Source organism: Rhinolophus sinicus, linkage group LG05, assembly GCF_036562045.2.
Source record: "Rhinolophus sinicus isolate RSC01 linkage group LG05, ASM3656204v1, whole genome shotgun sequence".
NCBI classification, from domain to species: Eukaryota; Metazoa; Chordata; class Mammalia; order Chiroptera; family Rhinolophidae; genus Rhinolophus; species Rhinolophus sinicus.
The window spans coordinates 42078193-42106069 of record NC_133755.1 but is presented as its reverse complement, the minus strand read 5'-3'; the positions used below and the strand labels follow the sequence as shown (position 1 = coordinate 42106069).

The 27877-nt window shown below is 40.4% G+C and overlaps 1 pseudogene; it reads right to left on the bottom strand.

The window, feature by feature from the left end:
- Positions 1 to 3221: 3221 nt before the first annotated feature.
- LOC109437575 (protein Shroom3) overlaps positions 3222 to 27877 on the bottom strand; it is a 140442-nt pseudogene continuing 115786 nt past the window's right edge.

Below are 27877 nucleotides of genomic sequence, written 5' to 3'. Positions count from 1 at the left end.
GAGATCAGTAAGATAGGGTGGTGTGCAAAAGGAAATGAAGACTCAGAGAGGTTTTGTGAGTTGGCCAAGGCCACACAGCATGTTAGTAACCACTAGTCCTCATTTGTTGGTTCAACATAGTTTTCTCTGAAGGAGGCCACATGTTGCCATTTTTTGTTTGGAGAATACCAGACTCAGCTTTCTGGGGCGGAGTGACTGGAAGTGACTTAGAGACAGTTGGTGGAGGTTGGGGGGTGGTGTCTTGGACACCCAGAGATGTTAACAGAAGGGATCCTGAGACTTGCTAAACCCCGCAAAATCTCCCTGCTCTCTGGACAGGACGGTTACCTATTAGGTCAGACTGAATTTGACCTCCCGCCATAGGGGATGGGTTCTCCTGGAAAGGAAAGAAAATTAATTTTGGCGTTATTTTTCTTCTGTGTCTCCATCTCCCTAAACTTCTACTACTCCTTTTCTTGTACCAGGACTAGCTGTTTACTTGATTATTCTGACAGTGAAAATGGTGAAGAGTTGGACAGAGGACACAGAAAAAGACTGTGCTAGAAAGAAAGAGAAATGTTTTGTTTTTTGGGGGGAATCCAGATTTATTTCAGTTTTAGTAGTTCTTATTCAAATTCATCTGAAGTCATTAATGAAAGCTAGAAGGCTTACACACACACACACACACACACACACACACACACCTCCTTTGGATTTTTTCACTCTTACTTGAATTATGTTGAGCTGTTTGGTCTATTGGTTCAGTACCCCAAGCCTAGTGCAGTATTGTCATCCTTGCTTTACAACACAGTCATTATATCCCTAAACCACATTGTGATACACAGTGCCTTCTGTTTACGACTCCCGAAACTCCCACTCCATATATCACCTGCCATAAAACCCATCAAACTGCTGCTACTAAAATGGTGCACAGTGGTCTAAGCAGGAGCCAGGCAAATTGTGTGATACCCTACTGTGGTTAATGAGAGTGAAAATGTGGTTAGGATTTTATTCAGGCGATGTTCATTTGCAGGGCCATTGTAGTGACATGGCAAAGAAAGATTCTTTTGTTAACTTGAATGACAATATATTTTCTATTGTATGCAGTGGCTCAGTGTAGACTTTGCCAAGTTATTTGTCAATTGTAAATAAGTCAAACTGTGACCTTGAACGACTAGATTTTTATTGCTTGGGGGTCTTGAAAACTAATTAATAGACTGAGATTGTTAGATTGAGTATCGGAAACCTGTTGCTCGATTTTAAAGTACAGTAGTACAATTTGATTCGAATAAAGACAGAAAAAGTTAAGATAGAATGTCCCTTTTCGGTAGAATAGATACATATTATTGTGTCTCCTCCCTGGGAGATTTTTAAAAAGAAGATGGAGGAGAGGAGAAACGACATTGTGCCTTTTGAATTTTTTTGCATTCTCCCGAAACCTGCATATATGCAGAAAGTTCTTAGTAACCATTACTGAATCCCTGAAAGATATGTGAGGATCTTCATTCAAAAATAACTAGAGCAATTAAACATAGCCTTGTTCTGTCAATAATCTTAATTCAAAGGAATTCTCACCTCTCCTCACGCCCTCTCCCTATCTCCAACTCAAGACCCAAGAGATTTTGATCCTGGAGAAAGGATCTTGTAAAGTGGTTCAATAAATGCAGGTATTTTACTCGAAGAAAATAATGTAAACTTCGCTCTTGTTAATCCATGCTTTACCTTATTGTCTCACAGCTCTTTTTTTTCCCTCTAAACAACTAATTGTGTGGCATGGAAGACATACACTGCTAATGATATTAGGAAACTTTCTTCACAAGCCTTGGTCCATTTGTGAAAACTTTAGAGAAAAAAATGAGCACAGTGTGTGTACAGCACGTCTGATCTCATTAACTCATTTATTCATCACTGAGATATGCATATCCCCACAGACCACTCTGGGCAATGTCATGGAAGCAGAGCTTGTCCCTGCCATGCTCTTGCCTCTCTATTTTGATCTTCTCCACTGCTTTCCACTGGATGAGTGGGGTTCTGGGGCTGTCTGAGCAATAGTGCTGTTATCACTGCCAAAGCTGGCATGGACACCCCACCAACCCCCAAATTCTCTACTATGTGCTTCCTCTATGTTGTTCACTTGACACACACACAAATGCTATGAAGTGGATTCTAGTGTATTTCCCACTTTACAGATGAAACAAATATGAGACTCATGGAGATAAAGCAATTTTCCTAAGGTCAAGCGAGTAGTAGGAAGAGGCAGGACTTATTGTGGCCCCCTTCTTCTAGACCTTTCTTTTTCTTCCTTCTGTTCCCCTTGTCCTGGGGTTTTCATTATCCCCAGTCCTGTTACCCTACCCTTTCTTACACTTTTTTTTTTTTTTTTTTTTTTACTATCTTTGGAATTCTTCATTTCATTAAGGTTTTCACAAGATATAAAGCTCAAACATAATTGTCTATGTCCACCACGAAATAGAATCAAATAAGTGGTTAGCACACAAATATAATGCTCCTTTTCATTTTAAAAACTATAACTAACAACAATGTTCAAGGTTTTACAGTTTTCTTCTGTGTGTGTTTCTTTTTAAGGTTTTATGTTGCTGACAGTTCATTGAGGAGTACTTGTACCTATCGTCACGATACACGACCCACAGTCAAAGGAGGCCACTAGGGTGACACATTCTGATCTCTGTGGCCTCAGCCTGATAAAAACTACACCATCAAACACCCTCTACTCAGTTCTCACAGTTTCATTAATTTTCTTTCTATGCTAATGTACCATGTTTCCCCGAAAATAAGACCTAGCTGGACAATCAGCTCTAATGTGTCTTTTGGAGCAAAAATTAATATAAGACCTGGTCATATTTTACTATAATATAAGACTGGGTCTTTAACATGATATGATATGATATGATATGATATGATATGATATGATATGATACCGGGTCTTGTATTAATTTTTGCTCCAAAAGACGCATTAGAGCTGATTATCTGGCTGGGTCTTATTTTTGGGGAAACATGGTAATAATAGAAAGTGGTAAGTTCCCAGAAGCATTCAAGCTCTCAGAAGATCAATCATGAAGGGTAAGAAGGGAAAAACAGGCTTTTTCCTGGATAGAATATGTTCCTTTTATCCAGAAAACCCCTAAAAAACCCATATAGTTTAAGCACTGTTTTTGCTGAAACATTTTTTAGATTAAATAGTTTGAAAAGAGTGATCTCTTGGTTGGGTATTTTAGAAGAGGTTAAAGTGGAGAGGTTCCTGTTGGGAAAATACCACTGAAAGTACACCCCCCAACAGGAGTCATTTCACTTGAGATTTGGGAGTAGCTCCAGGGCCCCTGCCTTGGGAATCGAGTCTGAGGGAAAATTCTCCAGCAGATACTTAACTTGCTCCTGGCCGAGTTTGATCTTGTCGTCTGGCTTTTGCTGCTCAGTGAGGTGTGTTGACTTCATTTTCACAAAATGCTGGTAATCCTGGAGTTGATTCTCTGAAAGGTAATTGGCCAGGATGTCTACCAATCATGGGTTCCCTTTGGTCCAGATTCTCCTTGAGCTCCCAGGCATCTTCATGCTGCCCCATCAGGACCTTCTTCTTCTCGTTAAGAGAGCTCCTTTCTTCATTACTAGCATCTTCACCAAAGCCATTAAGGACGTTCTCCAGTTGGGCCAGGGGCCCTGAGAGGGCGAACAACAGGTTTACCACCTTGTCCAAGTTCCCAGTGAACATCTTGTACTTGTCAAACTCATTGGGCTTGCATCCCCACTATTTCTTTCAGGTCTTATTCTCTGCTGAGGAAAGTGAATGGCCAAGGGATTAGCTACATACCCTTCCTCACTCCCATAAGAGTACATGCCTTCATCTCAGTGTAGGGCTCTTGTTTCCTGGAGGTCCTTAAAATGATACTCTTCCTGGGAATGTCACACGCTATTATGGACTCAGCAGAGAAGTTGTTGGGAAGGAGGCACTAAGCCTGCCTCATAAGTATTGTGGGCTGGCCTTGTCTGCAGTGAACAGATTTCTTTAGAGATGTGTATCTCTGTGTTTCTATCTTGGCAGGCCTAACCATGGAAAGAAGTAGAGTTAATATTATCAGGAAGGACTAAATAGGAGCTGAAAGATGCATCCCACCCACAAAACTTTTGTGGGTGATACTAATAAATTCTGTGTACTTTCAGGAGGCTTGGGGACAAATCGTTCAGGTAGAAACAAAGGGTTTATGTGATTCTCCGTGGAATGACCACAGGCTCTAGGGCAGAGTTTTCAGATTGGGCCCCTCTGTGATCTGTTTGACTTCTTTAGCAGCAATCTGATTTCAATTGAATCATATTGTTTTTTAAAAAATTCCAACCGCAACAGCACCACAAAAAGGAAATTAAACTATAAAAAGTGCATTAAGGTAAGGGTAGGAATCTAAATTACTGGCCCAGAAACAAGTAAAAATCAAAGATAAGAATAGAACCCGTAAGTTGCTGTAGTTAGACATTACAGATGCCACTGGTATTTATAATTGCTTGATATAGAACAGTCTACCTTGCAATGGATGCTGACATCATCAGCACAGCACTTAGGACTTGGGGATCTTCAAGTACTTTATAAGCATCCCTTTACTTATTCAGTTCTTGTGGGAAGTCAGATAAACAAAAAGTACCATTATCCAAGCCACATGGATAGAGCACTCCAGTTGGAAATGAATTCTCAACATGGGAGCTTAGTGATGATTTGGGTGCTAGCAAGATATTGTTGGCCCTCAAAAGGCTGAGATACATTCTCTCCCTGACTCAGCTCTCCTATACTTTGTAATTCATAATTCTGGCATTAGAGATCTGCATTAAGATAGGCAGTTGAGTAAAGAGGTCTATTTATATTCTAGCCTTGGTGGTGCCACTAACTAGCTATGTGACCTTGGGCAAGCCACTTAGCCTCTCTTCCATGCGTACTGTCCCAGGTTATTTTGAAGATCAAGTAATAATAAAATAATAATAATAATAATAATAATAATAGTAAATGTCATACCTAGGAAAGTTTAGAGCAGAAAACAATTTTATTATCATTATATAGGTGAAAAGAAGAAAACGATATAATTTAAAAAATTAAATTGAGGATCTGTCATAGTGTTTTGCAGGCATGTAAATGTAAGATCAAATTTAATTCAGGTGTGGTTGTGCCCCTCCTAATTATTTCTTACACCTGGATGTGGCCCATGGGAAAATTCTCTCAGAGGCCACGCACTTAGGGTCTTGTATATTTTCGGGTTTCCTTATTAAGTAGAAACCAGAAGCCTTTTTATGTCTCCATAGGGACACCTCCAGCGCTTGTATCAGCACAAAAGAAATCATAACGTGAGGTGTTGGGGTTAGAACAGAAAGTCTGAAGGGCTCAACCCCAGAGAAATGGGAGAGCAGTCCACCCGGCCAGCCTTGTGCACTGCACAGCGTGTTGGTCTTCTCCTGGACACGAATGGTCATTGTATTTAAAAGGAGCTTGGCCTTTCAGAGAGGAAAGAGTTTAGATGGGAGTGTGTATGTGTGTGTGTGTGTGTGTGTGTGTGTGTGTGCGCGCGTGTGTGTGTGTGTGTGTATGCTGTGTTTATATACAGGCCCTTGATCAAAAAGTTTTGGGCCTGTTCATTAGCAATGGGAAAGAAGTAGCAGAGAGGGAGGAGAATGAAAAAACAAACAAACTAGCTAACAGATATTAATTGAACACCTGGTGACATAGATTATTGTGCAATATGTTATTTGTGATATTCTCTTTTAAAAGACATGGCCATATTTTTTATTCTCAATTGCTAATTGTTTTTAGGCTCACCAAATCATTCTTTCTGATGGTAAATCCAGCACAATTTGCCTTGTTTCCATCTGGGTGCTCAGGGGTTCAAAATAAATCAGAGTCATGGTCACTGACCTAGAAAAACTAATGGACTGGTCAAAGAGAATATATATTGATAAAAAAGAGAGACAGAGCACAGAGTAAGAGGATTTGCAATTAAGTGCTGCAGCAAGTGGCAAAGACAACCCATGTTTTGAGGGTTCAGCGAACAGGGAATCCTGCACTGGAGAAGCTGGTATTGGAATTGTGGGTTGGCGTAGGGAGGCCTCCTGGAAGTCCTGGGATCAGAAGTGGCAGAGCGGTGTGGGTAGAATTTGGAGAGACTCACCTCTATAAACACCTTGGTTCTGTGAGCCTTGGACCAGCAGGGGGAGCACAAGGTAATAAACAGCTCTGGCTTGAGAACTTTGTTCTTTGGAGCTCAAGGAAAACAAGGCTCTGCGCTACAGGGATCACTCACTTCTGTCTCTCTGCCCTGCAGTGTGTTTTCTTTTCTTTTTTTTAAAAAAACATATATATATTATTTTTCAATTATAGTGGATATTCAATATTACATTAGTTTCAGGTATACAGCATAGTGATTAGACATTTATATAACTTAGGAAGTGATCCCCTGATAAGTCTAGGAGTACTAGACATACTTGTAGGTTTTTAAAAGTCTACCACGTCTTGCTCCCCTGCTCACTTCAAAACTTCAAAACAGGATAAATGATAAATGCAGAAACAAACCTTATACCAAACTAACCGAAAGAGCCCACGGACAGAGTGAATCTAGACAAGGGAAAAACAATCATATTCAGTTCTTAAATGTTCTTTAAACCACTTTAATTCTTCAGGCTCCCAATTCTTTGAATAATCAGGTAATATGAGGAACTCACGGAATAGTATGTATCGCAGAGACCTGTCACTTTAGTATTTTCTTTGCCTTGGTTGGGGGAATGGGCTTTTTAAGAAAATTCAGCAAACCAATGACTGTTGGAAAGGTGATTTGAGGGGAACTCTTGGAGTCTTCATAATGCTTCAGTGGTGAAATATGCATTAAGAAAGACTGAAGCCTCATGTCTGTTCTCAGCAGAGTCACTTTAAGTTTCTAGATACTTGGTCCAATATGTGTTAGAATGAGGCTCCAGCTTCACTGAGCCTGGCTCTCTAAGGCCTATTTCATGGGTCTTCCATCAGTTCATCAAAGAAAACACAACTTTGCCGGCCTTGGGGCCTTTGCGTGTGTTATTTCCACGGGAAGCCCCACTCTCCATCTCCTCCTCAACCTTCCTTTTGCCTCATTAATTCCAACTCAGCATTCAGATCTCAACTCAGTCATCACTTCTCAGGAAAGTTATCCATAACCTACAGGCTAGGTCTGTCTGTACTTTTTATTCACAGCACTTAAAAAAGTTTGCGATTGCGTATGTGTATGTTTGTCACTGTTCCATTCACCTTCTTCACCTTACTAGATTGAAAGTTCCACGGTGCAGGGACTGTCCCTTTTATACACCATTGGATCCACAGTATGCAGTATATGCCTGGGATCTAATAAGGCTCAATAACTACTCATGTATTGGTACACTCTGCAAAGGGATATGGGGGTAGGAGGAAGAATTGAAATGTAGGGGAGGACAACAAGCTCAGGAGGGCCTTGACAAGTACTAGTTTTTAAGAAGAAGGATGGGATGAGGAGGAGAATGGGAAGGCTGTTGGGAGAGAGGCTGAACAGGGGAGTGTGCATTGTGCTGCTGGGGTGCGCATGGGGTCATATGACAGAACATGTGAGGGTAACTACACTTTGCCTTGGGTAGGTGGAGGCATCAGTCACAGTTCAATGGACTATGATCTAAAGAATGTTCCTGATTATAGTGGTTATTCTCCATTTGCCTCCCACCCCTGAATCCATTCTATATTCTTTGCATGTTGCTCTGTGTCCCAGGAGGCTGACTCTGGCTCTTGGTTGGATTTGGCATGGCGTGGACTGGTGCGAGGGAGGGACAGAGGGAGGAGAGAGGACGTGGGTCTGCCCACTCCCTCGCTTCCTTGAGGGTGCATCTCTGGTGGCAGCTGCACCGCTGAGTGACTGTAGCTCCTACTTCATGGTCCTTCACCCTTAGCCCAGCTCTTACTGGTCTTAGGAAACCGTTTCCCACCCTTGTTCCATCAGCCTCACGTGAACCCAAGTCTCTACGTGCCTCACTGCTCAGTCTTTGGTCCTTGCTTGTTTCCTCTGCTTACTGTTCTGCCAGTAGCCCTTTCTTTCAAGTCTCCTCATTTGAACCATGTGGAGACAACTCCGTTTCCTATTGGGGCCCTGACTTCTGCACTTACTTTCTGCTAAGTGATGGCCCTTACTCACTTGTTGCATTGGATACAGTGCTAGGGACAGACTGCCTGCCGACAGGCAATTTGATTACAACTGGCCAATTGTGTAGATACACATTAGAAATAACCTCTTTCTCTTTGGGCAGCACATTAGCTGTTAGAGTCTTAGCTCTGTCAAAGGAGGGAAAGGCATCTCTTTCCATTTCTTCTACTCTGGATGCAAGGCTATACTGTTAACAACCTGCTCCCAACCTAAAATCTCTGACTGAAGAAATGTGACTTAGAAAACCCCAAGCTGATAAGGGCAGGGAGAAGAGAACCATTAGCAAGTAAGAGTGCTTATTAGACATCCAGTCTGCAAAATTCAGGTCACCAAAAATGTTTGAACTGGATTATTACATGAGCTGCCTCAGTTCTCTTCATTTATTTTGCTGGTGCAGACCCTGGGTCTGCCTCCTTCTCCCCGTGAATGCCCGCTCCCCCATCCCCCGCCCCCCCCACCAAAAAAAATACAGGAAAGTAGAACAGGAGGATTACAGGTGTAAGAGATTCTCTCCTGGTTCCAGTTCTATTTTGAAATTATTAGCTAGTTAGATTTTCCTCCTTAGACATATTGAATATATACCCCCCAATCTATAAAATGTCCAATTAGAAACCAAATGAAAGTGTTCAGGAACCAACTCAGTTAAACTGATAAAGCCTTAAAAAAATAGAAGAGAGTAATTTAAATATGTTTTTAAACTTACGACATAATGTTTCTTCTGATGCTCCCCTTACCCAACTCCCTACGAGATACCCAGCACAAGAAAATACTAAGAGTAAATTTTCTAAATTAGGAATTGAGGAATGACCCACTTACAGAAAATCAAATGCAGTCTCTCTCACGTTCTACAAGTACCCAAAAAAATATACAGAGGGCTCATTTTAGACTCTGCCATGGCAAGGGCTGATGCTTGAGCTGTAGAATCCTGTTCACCAAGGAACCCTTTGCTCGTAAAATGGAATGTTGGAATAGAAGATCCTGGGCCTGGATCCCGTCATCACTTGGGCTTTATGGGACTGGGCTTAATGTCACCCAGAACTCAAGGACCTGGGGAATGGAAATATCATGTTGGGGATTTAAGGTGGAATGGAGACCTGCTTGTTTATTCTAATTTTAGTTTCCTACAGCTTATTTTACAGAATAATCTTGTATGACACAACTTGTGCTTTTCTGTAAATAGACTCATTCTGTTTGTTTTGAGGCTCTGCTGTGGTTTCTCTTGCATTCCTGAGAAGGAAATCCCACTTAGAGACCATTGTCCATAATCCCAAGGCTTCAAAGGGAGCTGAAGTGGCCCCTGACTGCACTCCCTACATGCAGTCCCTCCTGTCTGCTGAGTCTATAATGGGGATGAACAAAGATAAACACAGAAATATCTGGACTGTACCTGAATTAAACCTCTGGACATTTTCCTTAGCCAATTTCCCCCTCCTTTCTTTCTCAGGAGGTATGTGGTTAAAAGCAAGTCAAGCTTTTTACAGCTGGTCTTGGAGTCTTCGCCATATAAAAGGGGCTGTTTCCAGGGCTGATTTATAAACATGGAGACTGGTTCATAGCACAAATTCACTTAAGTAGTATCTCCAAGCCTTTCTGTGTTGGTGCTCCAGGGTGGCTGGACGCACTTCGAAGAGAGTCAAAAGATGCTTGAAATAGTTATTTTAAATTTGGTTTCATTTTAACATACAAACCAACTAATTGTAGTGGACTGGGAATCAGAAGAACAGCTCCATTTCTGCCACAAGCTCGTGCAACTTGGGGCAGTTCCCTTAACTTTTTTGAGCATCACATACCACTGTATAAGGTGAAATGGTTCAATATAGGACCTCTGTGTTTCACAACTGCAGGGGGCGCTATTCACATTGCAGTCTGTATGGTTCTTCAAGCAGGCTCTGTTTCCATTGACCACAGGAAGAGCGGTGTCTTTTGGAATGTTGCATTGCTGAGACCCAGGCTTGATTTCTAAATCAGTAGATACTTATTGAGTACCCATTGTGTACCCAACAGTAGAGAGGCATGTGGAAAGCAAAAGACACAGTGTAAGTATTCATGGGGTGGGGGGATACCTAATGGAGGGTGAAAATGATTTCATGTATGTTTGAAAACTCATTCTGTTTGTTTTGAGGCTCTGCTGTGTACATGTGTTCATGTACTTCTTTCACAGACACGTGTTAAGAATCTACTAAGTGCCAGAAATTGTGCTAGGATAATCCATATTTTTTCTTCTAAACTCAGCTCAAACCTGACTTCCTTCATGAAGACACAGTCCCGCCCTCAAGGAGCTCACAAGTTTGTGGAGAACAAACAGGAACTTGTGGTAAGTACCATGGTAGCTATGTGAGCTTGAGATATGGCAAAATTTAGCCATAGGATTTTTGGTTTATCTGATCTTTTGTATTATTCATATTTCTTTTCTCTGTTGATGAGTAATTAAGATGTATTAGGTTGGTGCAAAAGTAAGTGTGGTTTTTGCAATTTTTAATCTTTTAAATTGCAGTTACTTTTGCACCAACCTAGTACTTCAGCTAATATTTATTGAGTGGGTAAAGCACTATTAAGAAAGCAAAGGTGGGTGATATGTGCTATTCAGAATTTGTACAGCAAAGTCAGATTTGTAAATAATACAAATGGACTTTGTTAAGGACTGCTGATGTACTAGAGACAGAGAAATAGAAAGAGAACATGCACACTTGGCTTGGAGAATCAGAAAGGTCTCCTTGCAGAAGATGCCATCAAGATGACTCATCCCTGTTCTTCCAGGATGGGCCTGGTCTCTGTTTTACACTTCCATTGCTCCTGGCACTTTGTCTTGTTGGAATGTCTCCTGGTTGTAATCACACATTATTTTATGATTTGAATAATGTCTATGCCACTTGATTGTAAGCTCTGTGAGGGTAGAGACTGTGTCCTTTTTGCTCACTGTGGTATTCCTAGTTTAGAAGGCAGTCAAAAATATTCAACAAATCAATGAATGAGTGGGCACTAAAGAGAAGGTGGAATATTGGGTAGAGCAGGAGGCTTCCAGGCCAAGGGAACAATTTGAACAAGTGCCATGCATAAGTAGCCTCTTATTAACCCTTAGGGACTTTGGGAACATTAGAAATGGAAACTGTATCAGATCCTTTTACCACATGACTAGAGGGGTTATTGAAAGAGATTGTGGCAGGTACACAGAGTGTCTCTAACCTCTCCTTAATAAACTCAAGAACAATTTTATCACCCCTGATTTTATTTAAGCTCTTCTTGAACCTAGTAGGTGCTCATTAAATATTTGAAAACAGAATTAGAGCATGGGTGGGTATACTGATGTTTTCTGTCCAACGACCTTCCGGCATAACAAGCTATCATTGCGTATCCCCTGGCCCCTCCTGCTTCTTGCTTAAGCCATGTCTTTATGCTGTGAGAAAAATGGTGCAATATGGGGGAAAAAAAGCAGGGCATCTGGTTCACCAGATATGCATATGGCCACAACATATGGCAAACCCGGGGCATTTGACCATCGTGCTCATTAGGATGTGCCTGCAAACCGGATGCTGTGCGTTCACTGTGTCTGTGTCGCTTTCCTCTCAGCGTGTCGATCTGGTGTTAATCATCAGGGCACGCTTGCCTTTCCTCAGCAGATCACTACCTCCACTTCTTTTACCTTGGATTTCTTCTGAAATTTCCCTCGTCTTTCGTGTTTGCTTGCAATTGGCCGGTGGTCTTCAAACTTGAAGGCTGGTCTTATTCCACTGATCCCATTAAAAACATCAACTCACCACACAGCCAGCAAAAAGCGACAAGAGCAGTGCAAGGGTGTGTTAGGGGGTGCAGAGAGAATGCAAGTTTTGTTTGCATTAAGGCATGAAGGAAAACAGTCTATTTTTCTCAGATCTGGGATAATTAACTTTGCACGGAAAAAAGAAAACCCCACCCACCCTCGATGCCCTTATTTTCACTCAGGGACTTCACAACACCACGAAGAGGAGAGCAATGAAGAGTGCAACCCCACCCACAACCCTGACAAGCAAAACAAAACAAAATAAAACAAAACAAAACAACAAGCAATTCAAATGACGAAGACTAGATCGATCTTCAAAAGCCAGTGAGCTGTCAATTCATTTTGTGTATTTGATAGTTGCCCCTGAAAAATGTCCTGGTTCCAGCTTTTCTAGGTCCATCTTAGGTTTCTCTTCCACCTCCCACTTCTCTAAGGAAATTCCATTTTCCAGTTCGCATTGGCAATTGTAACACCATCATTTAGTACATTTGCATATTCCATTTTTGTCCAGGTTGCTCCTCTCCTGTTGCATTTCTAAAAATGAGAAATGAGATCAAAACTCACATTAACCCCCATGTCATCCCCCTTGCTTTTCATTCATTGCCATTCTTTATCATCCTTCTGCAAATTTTCAGTCCATCTGACAATACTCCCATCAAAATCAATTAGAACCAGTTTCACAAAATAGACTTACTGATGCCCTCTGTCAATCTGTTCTTGAATTCCAGCTGTATACCATCGATACACATTCACTTATTGCTAGATATACGTTATTCCTTTCATCTGTTATGAACTATCAAAAAACAGTAACAAATTTCTCCAGAAGGATTTATTTTTCACAGAGTTCTCTTCTTCTCTTTCTAAGTATTGCTGATGATTTGATTGAACTCAAAATAGTTACAGATTTTTCTCATTTAATACCCACTCCATTATTTCAAGGCAGGAAAAGTGCAGATTTTTTTTTTTCTTTTAAATAGTTTTATAGACAAAGTGAAAGATTTTTCATTCTTGCTTCAAATTCATTGTGAAAACAGAAGGCAGTTTTCCCAGATGGAAATCTGTCATATCATTATGGAAATGTCAGATTTCCACCCGGGGCATATTGACAAAAAGCCATGGTTTTTGCCCAGGGGGTGGAATTTTTCACAAAATTTCTCAAGAAGAGCTGCACTCCCTAGCAGAAGACAGAGGCAATTTCTTTCCCCATTTCAGATTGAGGAGACTGAGCTCTAAGAGATTGGTTTCAGGCAAATATCCAAAGAGGAGAAAAGAAGGTTTTAGCTTCTCCATTATTGGCTATAGGGGCTCGGCTCTTTCATTTGTGTCAGTCCAGGCTGTATTTACTTTACTGTTACAGCTACCCTGAGCTGTAACTCTATTGACGATACCACACGAAATGGGTGTGTCATATTACCGAACAGAGGAAACATTTTATTCTTTGACCTGTCTGACTCTGTCATGTAAATATCTCCCCTTTAGATTACAGATATGCTCTTCTTAAAGTCTCTCTTAATTTTAGTAATTGTGTTTTTTTTCCTCTGGGAATGGAGCATTTTAAACCTCCGTTAGTGGAGTATTCATGCATGCATTAGAAATATTAGCAAATCATGTCCATGTTAATGAATGATAGGACATTTAGAGGAAAATAAAACAATCCCCAAACATTTTCATACATTTATAGTCATCAGAATCTCACGCTTTAAATAGATGAAAGAGATTTGTGAGTGGCATAAGTCATGGCAGAAATAGCCTTGGGACATGAGTTACTCTATTCTATTACGTAAAAGTCTTGCTGTCTTGTATAATAGCCCTGCAGATTAGCAAGTACAATGCAAGGGATCTAAATATATTTCTAAAATAAAGATTTGCTGTTCTCACCAACAAGAAACCACCTCCAAAGATTACACTAGTGTAGGTACTCTGCTCCATTAATATAAATGACCCCAATGTATATTTTTTCCCAGCAGAAATACCTGCATTTTTTTAGAAAAAAATGCAGCAATAACTTCAAACTTCAAAGGTCTAAACTTCAAAAGGTTTCTTGCATTCTGCTTGATGGGACAGCATCTTATGCACACATGCTTTTTTCCCTGCTAAATGCCTTAATAATGAGCTTGGGTTCAGATTTTGTGAATCGGAGCCAAGTAACTCTATTTTATTATATTTGCTGGGAAATGAACTAGCTCAGGGTAATTAGGAAAGCAATTTTATTAGCTTCTATTTCATAAAGATTGTTTTTTAATCAGAGTCAGAACTTACTAGAAATGATTCTGTGCTCATTGCTTGGGTCTCAGGAAATGAAGTGGGGCACCGTAGGTCCTAACCCACAGTAAAACCGATGTGATGAAGACAGAAGCTTTGCCCTTAATCTCTAACAATGCTGTAAAAATAAACCCAATCTGTGGCGTTGTAAATAAAAGGGTCACAGCTAACGGTTACCTGCGTGCAGTTTATTATAGACTAGAGCCTTGATAACTGAAGGAGTTAAACCTTTCTTTTAAATTGACCAAGGAGTCCTGGATTCAAGTTGTGAACAATCCTGGTTTGGGGTCGGGGGAGGGTTGGAAGAAAAGCAAAACACAGGAATAGGTGAATATGTCTTCAAGAGACAAATGGGAGAAGGAATTGGGACTGATGGTGTATTTAGATAATGTAGTGCAGCTGTGAAAAAGACAAATGCTCTACTGAGGCACACAGCATAGAAGGGGGGTGCTGCTTATAGGAAAATGGAGTTCCTGTAATCTTGCCTCTCCTGGCAGCCACTTATGGAGCACGGCGTACTGTTTGGGGCAGCTCATTATGAAGAGAACATCAATACTGTAAATTAGAGAGAACTCAGAGAAGGGTGACAAAAAAGATAAAAGGATTAGAAGAGATGACCTATAAAGAAAGGTTAAAGGAACATAACATTTAAAGCTTTCAGAAAAAGGAGCTGGAGAGATGGAAGCCTATGCTAACTGTCTACAAATATTTGAGCAATAATAATTTTAAGGAAAGAAGGGGATTGCTTGCAGTGGTAGAGAATGGTCTAATAAGAAGTAACGGCTTGAAACTAAGGAAAGGGGAAAATGTCGGTTAGGAGACATTAGGAAAAATTTCTTCCCAGTAAGGGCTATTAGGCACTGAAGTGAACTGCCTGGGGAGGTGGCTGAGGCCTCATCCCTGCAAGTGTTGCCAGGATTTAAGGGGTGCTAAAACACTCAGGGAGCTCCTCCACAAGGAGACAAAGCCCATCCTTTTCTGGAGACATTCCTGTGTTAGAGAACTGGGCCAGAAAAAGAAAAAACCAGGCGGTCTTTCCCAATCGCCTCAACTGTAACTTAAAGCTTGTAAAGTGAAGGTGTGGAGGGGTAAATACCTAACAAGAGGAAAGCCCATCTCATGTGGATGGGAACTAACTTTCCAGAAATCTGTTATTTTCTACCGTTGGTCATTTGTGTTGGTGTTCCTCATTTCCCTTTGCAGTCATCAAGGCATTTACATAAATCATTGTACAACACCTCCGGAAGTCAGCGCTAAAGTGGGAAGGGAGGGATGCCTCTGACAAGGAACCACATTTAAAAATGAATGGTGTGAGGTTGTGTGCATCAGTTTCTGTTGGGCAAGCAAAGGGGAATGGAGAAAATTGCCATGTTTTATCATGTCGGATGAGCTGGAACAGGTGACACCGTGATCAGGTGTGCATGCATAATCACTCCCCCAAATAATCGCCATGTGGAATAATTTCCCCCCAAATCTTGCAGCTTCGACTTATTCTCTTCGAGTGACTCATAAATCTTGGCCTTGAATGTGAATCAAGATTCCAAGCTGCAGGCTCAGGGGTTTGTTGGATTTATTCAACTTTAGTCTTTATTTATAGACATAAAAGAGTATTATTGGTTGTAACATCCAAACAAAAGAAAACAGATTGTAAGCCTCCATTAATGTTCTCCCAAAAGGGAAATCGCACATTTCTCTCGGGTCTTTCATTCTCTCCCATGCAATGTGAAGATGATGTCATAAACTCGTAATTACTTTGTGATGTGCTTGTGCACTTTATATCTGTTGGTTCAGAGACGCAAATTCCCTCTCTGATCAGAATGCAGCAAACAATACAAGCAGGTGGAAGATAAGTCTTTGGTGCCTTGCAATTTGGAAGCCTCTGAAGTTTTTAATTCATGCTGTTTAAAGTCTGTCTATTGTCTAGGAGGGGAAAATGCATTTTCAAAAATCTTGGGTCTTCTGTTGTATACATGAATGAGGTGTTAATTTACTGGAACAATTACTCTTACTACCAGGAAATACAATTATTTCAGCTAATGAATGTAGAGGCTATATGAAAAAAAAAATATTGTATTTACCTGGTGGAAATTTTTCATCCACAAATCATATCCAGGAAAGAAAACATACTTTAAAAGAAGGAGTATATTTGTGTGCATATTATTAGATGTCTACCTTTAAGTACTTGAGACATTGGGATACATAGAAAACATAAACCTTAGGTCTCTGAGAGAAAAAATTGATCACAAGATGGTGACTTTCTATTTTCTTGACCACATCTCTCTTTTAATCCCAGCTCATTTCTTCAATTCTGCTAGAAAGAGGCTATAAAGTATCTATTTCCAAGTCCTCTTTAAGCCTTTCTCAGATTTCTTATTGCTCATTGCTAACCATTTTAATTTCTGACCTCTTCTGCTCCACTAGTTATAGACCCATTCACTGACCCTGTAGGATTTCCAACTCGGTGATTTATGTCCTTGCCATATTCATGTGAAGCACTAGCATCAACCTGAGAGAGAGAGAGTGGGGGGAGGGAGGGAGATAGAGGGCGAGCGAGAGAGAGAGATGCTTCCCTACCATTCTCCTTCTTGGTGTCAGAACAACTTTTCTTTACACTTCTCTTTTCTTATGATCTTAATCATGATCTTGATGCTGGAAATTTTAGCTGTCTCGAGCAATAACCCCCCAGAAAAAAAAAAAAAAAGAAAGAAAAAAGAAACCCTCTTTTGAATTTTGATTGCTGCAGCTGTTATAGACTGAGAGGCAGGAGTGGTAGGGTTTGGGGCAGGATAGAATGAGAAGTGACCCTACAGTTTCTCATCTGATTAATAAAACTAGTGACTTCTGGGAGAGTCGGAGGAAAGGATAGGGTCTGGGGAAACCTGCTTCCGCCTTCGCCTTGGTACCGTCTCTCTCCTATGGGAAGCAAAGCCCTTTTTCCTTCATCATCAAAATACAGAGGGTTATGGAGCTGTCTGTTGGAAGGAGCTGAGCCACTCTGATCATTTGTTTGGTATATGCCTGCTCCGTCTTCTTCTAAGTTGACAACTAGACCAGCACATGTAGGTGCCACTTGCCATCCTTATTAGAGTCATTTGCAGTCAAGACTGATTTAAAGGTAATTTGGCTTTAGATCTTTGTTCTGCCAGTTTTGTATATATTCCTTCCTGTATCTTTTTCTCACTCATATGCTTAATTTCCAGTCTTTTCCCCTACTCTCTGAATTCTTTACAAATCCTGGGTCTGCAGCAAAACAGCCACATCTCGTGTGAGTCCTGCTCTAGGATCAACTTGATCTCTCTGACCCAGGCTTGTGTTGTGTGGTAACACGGTTCAAAATTAAACACGGATGCTGACTAGCGAGCTTCTTTGTTAGGATGTGGACGTGCCCCACACGTCGGTCTGGTTTAGTTATTAGGATCTGAAATCTTAATCATACACTCTAAGAAAAGGCTTTGATAAAGAATTTTGCTCCTGTATGTTCGTTTAAGATTTAGACTTGACGTATTAACGCCAAATTTAAAATTGTGTCCTCTTCATTGCAATCCTCTGTAGTTACAAGGTTCTAATAAATATTATGTCCTCCCATCATGCAATTAAAATTTTCCACCTCATTTCACAATGCAAAACATTCACATGTTGTCAATCATTTTGAAACATGATTTTTTGACATCATGTAATTTCACTTCATTTTTCCAGACAGACATCACACCAGGAAATTATTTAAGAAAGAATTCTATTATATCTTTATTTTTCCACCAAATTTCACCTTCAAACGCAGTCATTTGTGTACATTTCAGTAATTTCAATAATAAACTTGCAAGGAGAGGGGATGGCAACTCCTCAGACAGACGTTCGTTCACATATGGGTTTTGCCATTCTTACGAGGCTGCGGCTCAGTTGTGGGCACTCGGTTAGAAAACACCGTTTTAGCCATGGGAAGTTTACAAGTCTTGCTGCATGAAGTGAAAAGGTTGCTGCTTGAAACAGCTACCACCTGGGCAGCTGGGAGAAAAACATGCGTGTGCTTTTGAACTTTCCTCTGTTTAATAACTAGCAGACACTAATGATTTGCCAAACATCCTGATTTAAAATGGTGGTAGTCAAAAGCAAGGCTGCCTGCTGGTTGTCAGGTAGCCCACCTGTTCTCCAAACCAAAGTTCCCCTGACCTGTGCCCAATGCAAAGCTGTTATCCTTTAAACCACTGCTAGATGTGCATGTACACCTTGGTGGGTTCTCTTGCTAGCATTCTGGTCTGCTGTCACAGAGAAGCCTCTTACTGGGAGCTCCATATTGCTTTTTTTATGAAGGCAGATCCTTGGGGAATGACTCATATGCAGTCTTTGGGGACGTAGGGTGGGGGAGAAGGGATGCTGCTTATTTTGTCAGAGCAGCAAGAGAGCTAATGGGAAAATGTTGACTAAACCACTGCTCAATTCAGAATAAGATAAGTATCACTTCCGAGTTTTTTTTTTTAATAGCGAGGTGGGTTTTTCAAGAAGGACCAACCATGTTATTCATGAGTTGGTGTAGTTCTTCTGAGAGGAAAAGTGGAAAACAGCTAGTGGCTGAGGATGAGGATGATGTGAAATAGGTAAAGCAATGTTGAAATTATGTCTGTAGTCTCTGGTAGGGAGAGCAAACGTGATTTTTGATGAAAACAAAAGGGCCCCAGGAGGCTGGAGAACACTGTTTTGGTGTGACCTAAAATAGAAAGGTGATTAGGAAAGTTTATTAAGTCCCAGTTTGGTTACCACCTATTAGCACAAGAAAGTTAATGTAGTAAGCACTCTTGCAATATTCGAAATCATGAACTTTGCAATGGGCCTGTTTATTGTTTACAGCTAACCACGTAATGGCGAGAACTGGAAGCCCCTAGGCCTCGGCTCCTTCTTTGTGTTCTACTACTAGTAATTTAAGATATTCTAGGTTTATATAGATGCTGTGATGCAGATATCAATACATATATCAGAATGAAACTTACCATCACTCAGGAAGGCATTCCTTTAAGATAGTTCCATCTAAGAGTATTATGTTAAAGTGATTACATTTAGGATTTTATTAATGATTAATCTGTGAAAGTACTTGGTATCAAGTCAGATTTCCGGGCACATTTTCGAATATCTGTTGTGTACTCTGCTTTACAAATATTGTCATTTAAATCTCCTACTTACCAAACAAGCTTGGTATTATTATCTCTTTTTTACTGATGGAAATCTAAGACTCACAGTAGTAATATAGTAATAAAGTGGCAGAGCTCAAAATCAAATCTCCCATGCCCTAAATGTTTGTTCAATGAATGTTGACAATTAAATCCATATCATAGTCACTTACGGATATTCATCCATGCTTATCCATTAATTATACCCAAATACTACGGAATGCTTATCTGTTTTTTTTGATGGGATGATTGGTAAATTAGGAGATCCTGTATGATCTCCTATGAGCATGCTTCTCCCACCTTTCTTGTATGTAAAAGCCTTTGTAATGTTCTTTAAGCCCCAGTCCAGAGAGGTTGTCTCTAGGGACCAGGGGTGCTTAACTTTGTTCTCTAAAGTCAGTTGTGCTACAAATGAAGAAAGCAGTTAGCATTCATCATCTTTGGTGATTTTTATCTCCCTCTCCAGATTGACATAGTGCTTATCACTGTGGTACTAAGTGCATTGACATGCTTGCTAACTGCTCATGAAACAACACTGAGGGGAGAATAGCCCCTTCCTTTGAGCTATTCAATACCTTGCTCACAGACAGCCATTTAATTTTCTCAATATTGCAAGTTCTTCATCATCTGAACACCTGTGTTCTTTACACTTGCCCAGTATTAATGCAATGAAATTCTTACGTGATGGTGAGCAGCCTTTTGAACAACAAGATCTATGGGAAAGTTTATGCCGTGTTGTGTCTACATACTACTACTTACCACTTGTTTTAGAAATTATTTGGCACAAAAAAGAAAATCTATTTGAATAAACTAAAAAGAAAAGTATGTGCTTTTAAAAGGCTTCATGGGAATCTCACAAAACCCATATGTACTAATAGAGCTTTGCCTCACAGAAATGGGAGTAGAAACAGGCATCTTACTCACTCCTCTCTGTCATCCCATCAGCCCTCCTTTCTGCTTCTCTTTGCTTCTATGCTTTAATCTCATCTCTGATGACCAATTTCTCTGTTTACATATCTGCTTTCAGAGGGCCTATCATAGTTGCCTTCAGTTGCTGGCCTTAGCCTGCAAATCTACATGACCAACCAGCTGATACTCCCCACATCAAAATAATGCTGATTCTAGTGTACCTATTTCAAATTCTTGAGAGAAAGAATCTGCTGCTGCCAGGGTCACATGTGCACTCCTGGCTGGAGAGGAGAAGTTAGCCATGCCGGGCCACTTCTTTCAGGAAGCTGTGAAGGTCTCCTAAGAAATGGGTTAGAGCTAGAGAGATTTCTCACTCTAGAATCAAGTATTGTAAGGATTATCTGTGCAGAACACAAAGTGGACTTAACTGTACAACAATTGATTTTTAAGTCACTATACTTAACAGAGAAACAAAATTCTCATGCAAAAATCCATGCTCTGGACATTTTCAGGTAGAGGATCTTCTACAGAGGACCAAAGAAACAAAAATACCTGATCTTAGGTGAAGAATTCCATTCTTTCTGGACTGAAATCAGAAAGTGTTTTTGTGGAATGTTTCCTTTCTGTTTCCACCCACAAACCCAGTTTTTAGAATCCATGGAAGAGAAAAAGATGAATTTAGCCAAATAGTCTCTCCCCTCCTCAACTCTAACAGTCCGAGAATACACTGGAGAGCCACCTTCCTCTACTCTAATTGTGTGATTTTCATATGCAGACACTGCCACCATCACGTGTTGGTGGCTTTGTGCACATGGCCGCCAAAGTCCGGAAGACCCCTGAAAAGTTCAGTTAGCTATTCGGATATTTTTGTCAGGCTGTTTGTAGATCATAATTGGGTTTGCAATAATCCTAAGTACATTTATGTGATTTGCTGAGGAAAATTTAAATTAAAATCAACTCTTGGAGAAGGTTTGATTGGAGGATGACTTCCCCTGGTACCTGGGAGCTCCCTGCTTTTCCTCCCGGCAGCACCATTATGGTCTGGTCATATATAACTTTCTCAGTTCAATTGCTGGTTCGCCAGACTTGAGTTGTACCCAGGCGGCCAATTCACTCTCATAAGATAGAAGCGTCTCTATTTGAACAGGCTAAGACATCAAGTTTCCTTTCATTCTAAGGTTCTAAGCAGAATTGTTATGCCATCACAGGATGACCAATACGGCCTATTAGGTAAGAAATATGATCCTGCTTTAATATCCTATTTGCATATTTTTGTTTTCTTGTAAGTGCTTTTTGCATAGGTCTCGGGCCCAGAAGTATGTGGCTGAGGGTTTATGAGGGGCTGATTTCTGTCCAAAAGTGCTTCACTCTCCAATTGGAGACAGACATTCACGCTCACAGGAGCTTAAATTCTGTGTTCTAGTTCTACTGAAAGGAGAGTTCTAGCACAAAACACTTTTGTGTTTTTCCCTGTCTTCTGAAAACTGTTTAAGAGCATTACATTTTGTTCCTACTGCTTCAGTTCTTAGCCCCTCTAAAGGACCTAGTCTTGGGTGATACTGAAAAATTGCCATCCATGCAGACTATCAAATGGTTCCGCTAGGTAAAATATAAAAATGTAATGAAGCCAAACTTGAATGTAATCCTACAACAACAAAATCACTTGAAAGAGCTACTGGCTACCATTTTGTTGTTGTTTCTTGGAGGCATGTCATGCATGGGAAAAAGAGACCAATAGCCTTAGTTCCTGCCCCATTTAACAACAATAACAATAACAACATTTTAAGTTAGCGATTTGCTAAACGCTGTTCTAAATGCTTCACCTGGATCATCTCATTTAATTCTAAACACCTTCTTTCGGGGTAGGTATTTTCATTACACAATTTTGTAGATAAATCAACTGAGGCTCAGAAAGGTTAAGTAACTTGCCTAGAGTCATAGAGCATGACAGGAGTGGGTTAGGATTTGAACCCAGCGTGTGAGTCCTGACTTTGTGTTCATAACCGCTACATTATATCCCCTTTGGAATACACATCCATCCAGTCAGTTGTAAAATGAGCTTTTAAAAATTTTTTTTATTGAGGAATATTGGGCAACAGTGTGTTTTCCCAGGACCCATCAGTTGTTATCCTTCAATCTACTTGGGGCTCTGTTCAGCTCCATGTCCAGTCACTGTTTTCAATCTTAGATGCAGGGGGTGCAGTCCACCATCCCTTGCAGGTATTGAACTGGCAAACTTGTTGCTGAGAGCTTACACTCTAACCAACTGAGGCATCTGGCTGCCCCAACAGTAGTTCAGCAGCAGCTTTTTGTCTTCAATCTAGTTGTGGCGGCCGCAGCTCACTGGCCCATATGGGAATCGAACTGGCAACCCTGTGGTTAAAGCTCATGCTCTAACCAACTGAGCCATTTGGCCGCCCTAAAATGAGCTTTTAAAGGGCATGACTGAGGTGCCCTCCCCTTGTGGTCATTTCCTTCCAGTTACACCTAAATTCTCTTCCTCAGACCTCAAACTTAGTGATGCTTCCCAAACCATCTACCTTTGTGGCAAAGAGAAGGCGAAAAAGAGGGTAAACCAAGATCAAGAAGAGACCTAAACTAGGAGGAACTGGGGCTGGGAGGGATGAAAAGGTGGAGCACAGAGGGTTTTTAGGGGAGTGAGACTCTTCTGTATGATATTACAGTGATGGATCCATGTCATTATACATTTCTTCAGACCCCTTGAATGTACAACACCAGGAAAGAACCCTAGTATAAACTGTGGAGATAATGCTGTTGCCAATGTAGTTTCATCAGTTAGAACAAATGCCCCACTCTGGTACTGAAGGAGGCTGTGCATGTGTGAGACAGGGGAATGTGGGAAATCGCTGTACCTTCCACTTAATTTTGCTGTGAACCTAAAACTGCTTAAAAAAAAAAAATCTCAAAAAAAAAAAAAAGCTAATATGTTTCCCCGAAAATAAGACGGGTCTTATATTAATTTTTGCTCCAAATGACGCATTAGGGCTTATGTTCAGGGGATGTCATCCTGAAAAATCATGCTAGGGCTTATTTTCTGGTTAGGTCTTATTTTCAGGGAAACACGGTAGGAGGAAAATGACAGAAGAGTGCTAGGGAGCTGGCTTATGATCCTTTGAAGACGGAGCGTGGAAGAGAAGGGCACACTGCTTTCCTGTTTGGAAATGCTCATCTGTTTTTAATGGCTTCTTTCTCTGCTAAAGGGGCCCCGCAGATGACAAAAAGCAGGTTATCAGAGAATAGGCACTGTGAAAGATGGAGGGGAAAGGCTCTTCCAGATGTGGGAGGATAAACTTTGCCTCCGAGTTTCCCGTGATGCTGTGTTCAGTGTGATCCCCACCAGAGAGAGTGAGAAGCAGAGTCTGGAGCCTCAGGGAGGAATCAAGAATCAGAAGACCCTGGGTCCATCCTTCTCTCTCCGAATAAGACCAGTGGATCTGTGGCAAGGTAGAAGTCAGGGCAGGACTTTGTCATGGGGAGAAGTTTTAATGGGAGCATTTGGGTAAAGCCTGATAACCTAATCAGAAAGTTATCAGAAAAGTGCTCTGAGCATAAGCCCCTTCCCTATGGGCTGTGCAGTACTGATTGTGGCAGGTGAGTGCCCAGTATGAGCCTCCTGCCTGTGCCCACCTGCTTCCTAACCCTCTGGCCTGCCTTCTCCCCTTAGTCTTGTTATCACTGAACATGCTGGGTATTTTACTTATTTAGGTTAGTTATTTCGCTTCTTCCTCTATGGAGTATAAACTCCATAGGGGCAGCAAGTTTTCAATATTTTGACCACAATTAGGGGTCTTCTTACGTGCTCAGTAAATATTGTTGAAGGAATGCATGTTGTTCGACAACCATTAGGACAGTCTGGCCAGGAAACCATGCATGTGCTTTCTTGTGCACATTCTGTCTCCCTCTTTCATTGTCTCAAGTCTCAGCTATTTTATGGCCAGGTGGCTGGCTGAATAGTTTTCTCTGTTTGGGCCTGGGCTTTTTCTTCTCCCTCTCTCTTTTTTTCTATCCTCCATACCATCTTCCATCCACTGTTTTCTTATTGTCATTTGGAGCAAGTTTCTCTGTTTCTGTTTCTCTCTCATTCTCTGTTTCTTCTGCTCCCTCCTCACTCTCTCTCTCCCTGTGTATCTCGCTCTCCTTCCCTCTGTTCCTCCCTCTTTTTCTCTCCCCCTCCCTCCTCCCTCCAAGGCCACAAAATCTTTATGCTAAGCCATGAAGTGGTATGAGAAACATGAGGATGACAATCTAGGGTAGACAAGGTGACTAGCAATTTATCCCGGGAGACAGGTGATTGGAGAGCATCCTGGTGTCAGAAAGATGACCCAAGAGGGTACAGCCATCCGGCTCTAGGGCTAAGTTACCAAGACAGAATGAAACATCAGCCTACATTCGCAATGGGTTGTGAGTCAATGGTTTCCCATTATCAAGTCACCAAGATGTAATGTTTCACTTTTTATAGGAAAGAAAATTTCAAAAGTTCCCTTGATAGCATTTCCTGGGTAAATACTATGTATGTGTGTATTTATTTATTTAACAAACACTTCTGAAGTGCTTATTATGTGCCAGTCATTGTTCTAAGTGATGCAAAAATAAATATGAGGGCATCCAATAGTAAGTACTATTGTTATCCCTTCCCCTTCCCCCATTTTATAGATGAAGAAACAGAAACAAGACAAAGTTAAGTAACTTGCTTGAGACTAGGAGGTAATAGTGGCAGAGCTGAAATTCATACCTATGTACCCAGGTCTGGCTCCAGACTCAAAACTTTCATCATTGGAGAAGCTACCTCTCCAATATTTACTAATAATTCTGAAGTGTTGATCATGGTCTCCTTAAAAAATCTTCAATAATTCTGTAAATCTTTACAAAGGAGATGACAAAAACTCATAATGGAAGATAGGCAGCTATTTTAACTTCAAAGAAAATATATTTTCTGATATGTTTTGTTTTAATACATTAATTATCTAGTATATATGTATACATATATATTAAGTATATATAAACATACATAGATCAGAATATATACATGTATATACATATATATTCAAATGCTACATGAATATATTTTGCCTAATCCATACAGAGTTTCATCAATATTTCTTCTTTATTCTCTTTTATGCCAGCAGCTTTCTTTATGTATTTCCATTTTCCACATTTTTCAGAGTGATTGGATTAGGTTGCATACACTTCTCCTGAAATATTAAGCGCATACAATCCGCATCCACATGCGTTGGGTCTATAGTTATGATCTATCATTTCAAAAATCCACATGTTAAAAAAGAGAAGAACAGTCCTTGAGTGCTATGAAGTATTAGGTCCAAAGAACCCCCTGCTATTCATCTTCTCACTAATGCAGGGACTAACAAGACCCCAGAGTTTCTGTCTCGTTGGCAGATCCTTTGTCCTAAAACCACTGAAACCTTACACACACACACATGCGCACACACACACACACACACACACACACACACACATACCCACACTCACTTGTTCATATCCACTTTTTATATCTAAGAGAATTAATCCATTTCATAATGAGTGAGCCGCTACATAGTCAAGTAGAGAAGGATGTCGAACTAGTGTGCCATTGCTGAAATTTTTAGAGAGGATGTATTGCCAGCTCAAGTGTCAATCCAGATTGTTGAGCTTTGTCTCCAGGATGATTTGGGGAAAAACTAGATACAGAAATGGTTGGGCAAGAAATCATTTTTAACTTTTAATTGCCTCCATCTGATGTTGTCTCTCTTCATTCTTTTTCTTCTTTGTGATCTTTATCTTTAAATACTCCCAGCATCTAAAGGCACCACTGCTGGATCTTCCCCCTGTATTTTTTCCTCGGATTGCTTAAAAATATGATTAGTCAGCCTTTCTTGTTTGACTTAGTGGAAGTTGATCTTACTGCTTTAGATTCAAGCCGTGTTTGTTGCTGTATAATTTCCTGGTTGGTGGTGTCTTACCGTGCTCACTTCCTGGACATCCCCATGTCTGCATTGGGTCCACAAATTTAGTTTCCCCCCTTTATCCCAGTGGATTTCTGCTATGAAGTGTGCTCACACCTTTGAGTATGCATTCGCTTTACTTCTGCCTTTCCTTGAAGTCCACTGCTCAGAACTTCTCAGTGCCTGTCCTCAGCCTGGTGAGAGTTCATGATTGGTCTAAGGTGAATCGACAACTAGAACAAAACCACTGACCCCTTCAATATATTGTTAGATAAATTCATGAGAAAAAAACAAAAAAACATTAGATAGAATTAGTTAGTGTCTTCAAATGGGAAAATCATGTCCTGTGTAGACATGATGTTATTTACTGGGTGTTTCAGTCGCTAGTTCTTTCTACCTATACAGTTTACAAAGCCCCCAAACCCAGACTTGGTCAGCCATCATTGTCTGTACCATTCGCCAAATAAGGGTATTCTTACATGTACACACATCCTGATGGTTAGCATCATGGCCCAAGTGTATGATTATTTTGTGAATTTTTCACAGTTCAGCTGGATGTTTTGGCTCTGTACAGACAGATTACAGACTGCTTCCCTGTAGATACCCCTTTGAGTCTGCTTTATAGATGTAAAACAAAGTTTCATTTCCTCATAGGTTTTAATTTGAAAAAGAAAAGCTAATGAATGTTGGATCATATTCTTCAGTGAAGGCAATAAGCCTCATATGTATATATAAAAAGCCACCACCCTCTGATTGTCAAAGTTTACTTCTTTCTTTTCAGATTCTTCTTTGTATTGTTTTACAATCTAGGTATATCTGTTTAACATGAAATGCAGAAAATGACAGGGCTCAGACAGCTACTGCATCCAGTGACAAAGATTACTGTCATCCTGGCTCATCAGTTAATTCATCATTGGCAATGGTCCATTCCATTTCCTGGTAGCCTAGCAACAGCCAATGATGGGGAGGGCTGTTTGCCATGTGACAATGGTATGTGGTACTTTCCAGAATGCTTTTACATAAAAATAGGATGATAATTTATAAATTTACATTTTTATTTTAATAAATGGGAATATTTGGTTTTAGGGGTTGACATTCAAAAGGGAGACAATTTTATTTTACAGACCATGACTTTAAAGTGCTGGACTAGTGACTTGATAACAGAAATGGAGCTATCAATTTCACACATAAACAGGGTTTAAAGTTGAGCCTGCAAATGCCTTACTTTACCTTAGAATAAATGATATTCCCCCAGAGAGTAACTATAAAGAAATAATATAATTAAGTGAGAGCTGTTCTTATATCAGTGCGCCCACACACGCACACACACACGACATAGGATTTTGAGTCTGAACTTTGGCTCCTAATTTTCTTTATCACTGGATAGAAAAAACAGCAAAAAGATCCATGAGCAACAACAATTATTGTTGTCCTCTTTATTAAAAAAAAAAAAAAAAAAATTCAGTTTCTCACAATTCTCCTAACGCTCTATTGATGATTCATGGTTCGGCAACTCATTTGAAAATCTGCTCATTTGTTTTCACTGATTGAATTCCCTGATTGTTAGTGTGTATAAATGTGTTAGCTACTTTTGAAGCTCTCTTCTGTTAAAGAATTGATAGAAAATCCTATTTAAATATCATAATGCTTTTTTTCTTGTTATGACAG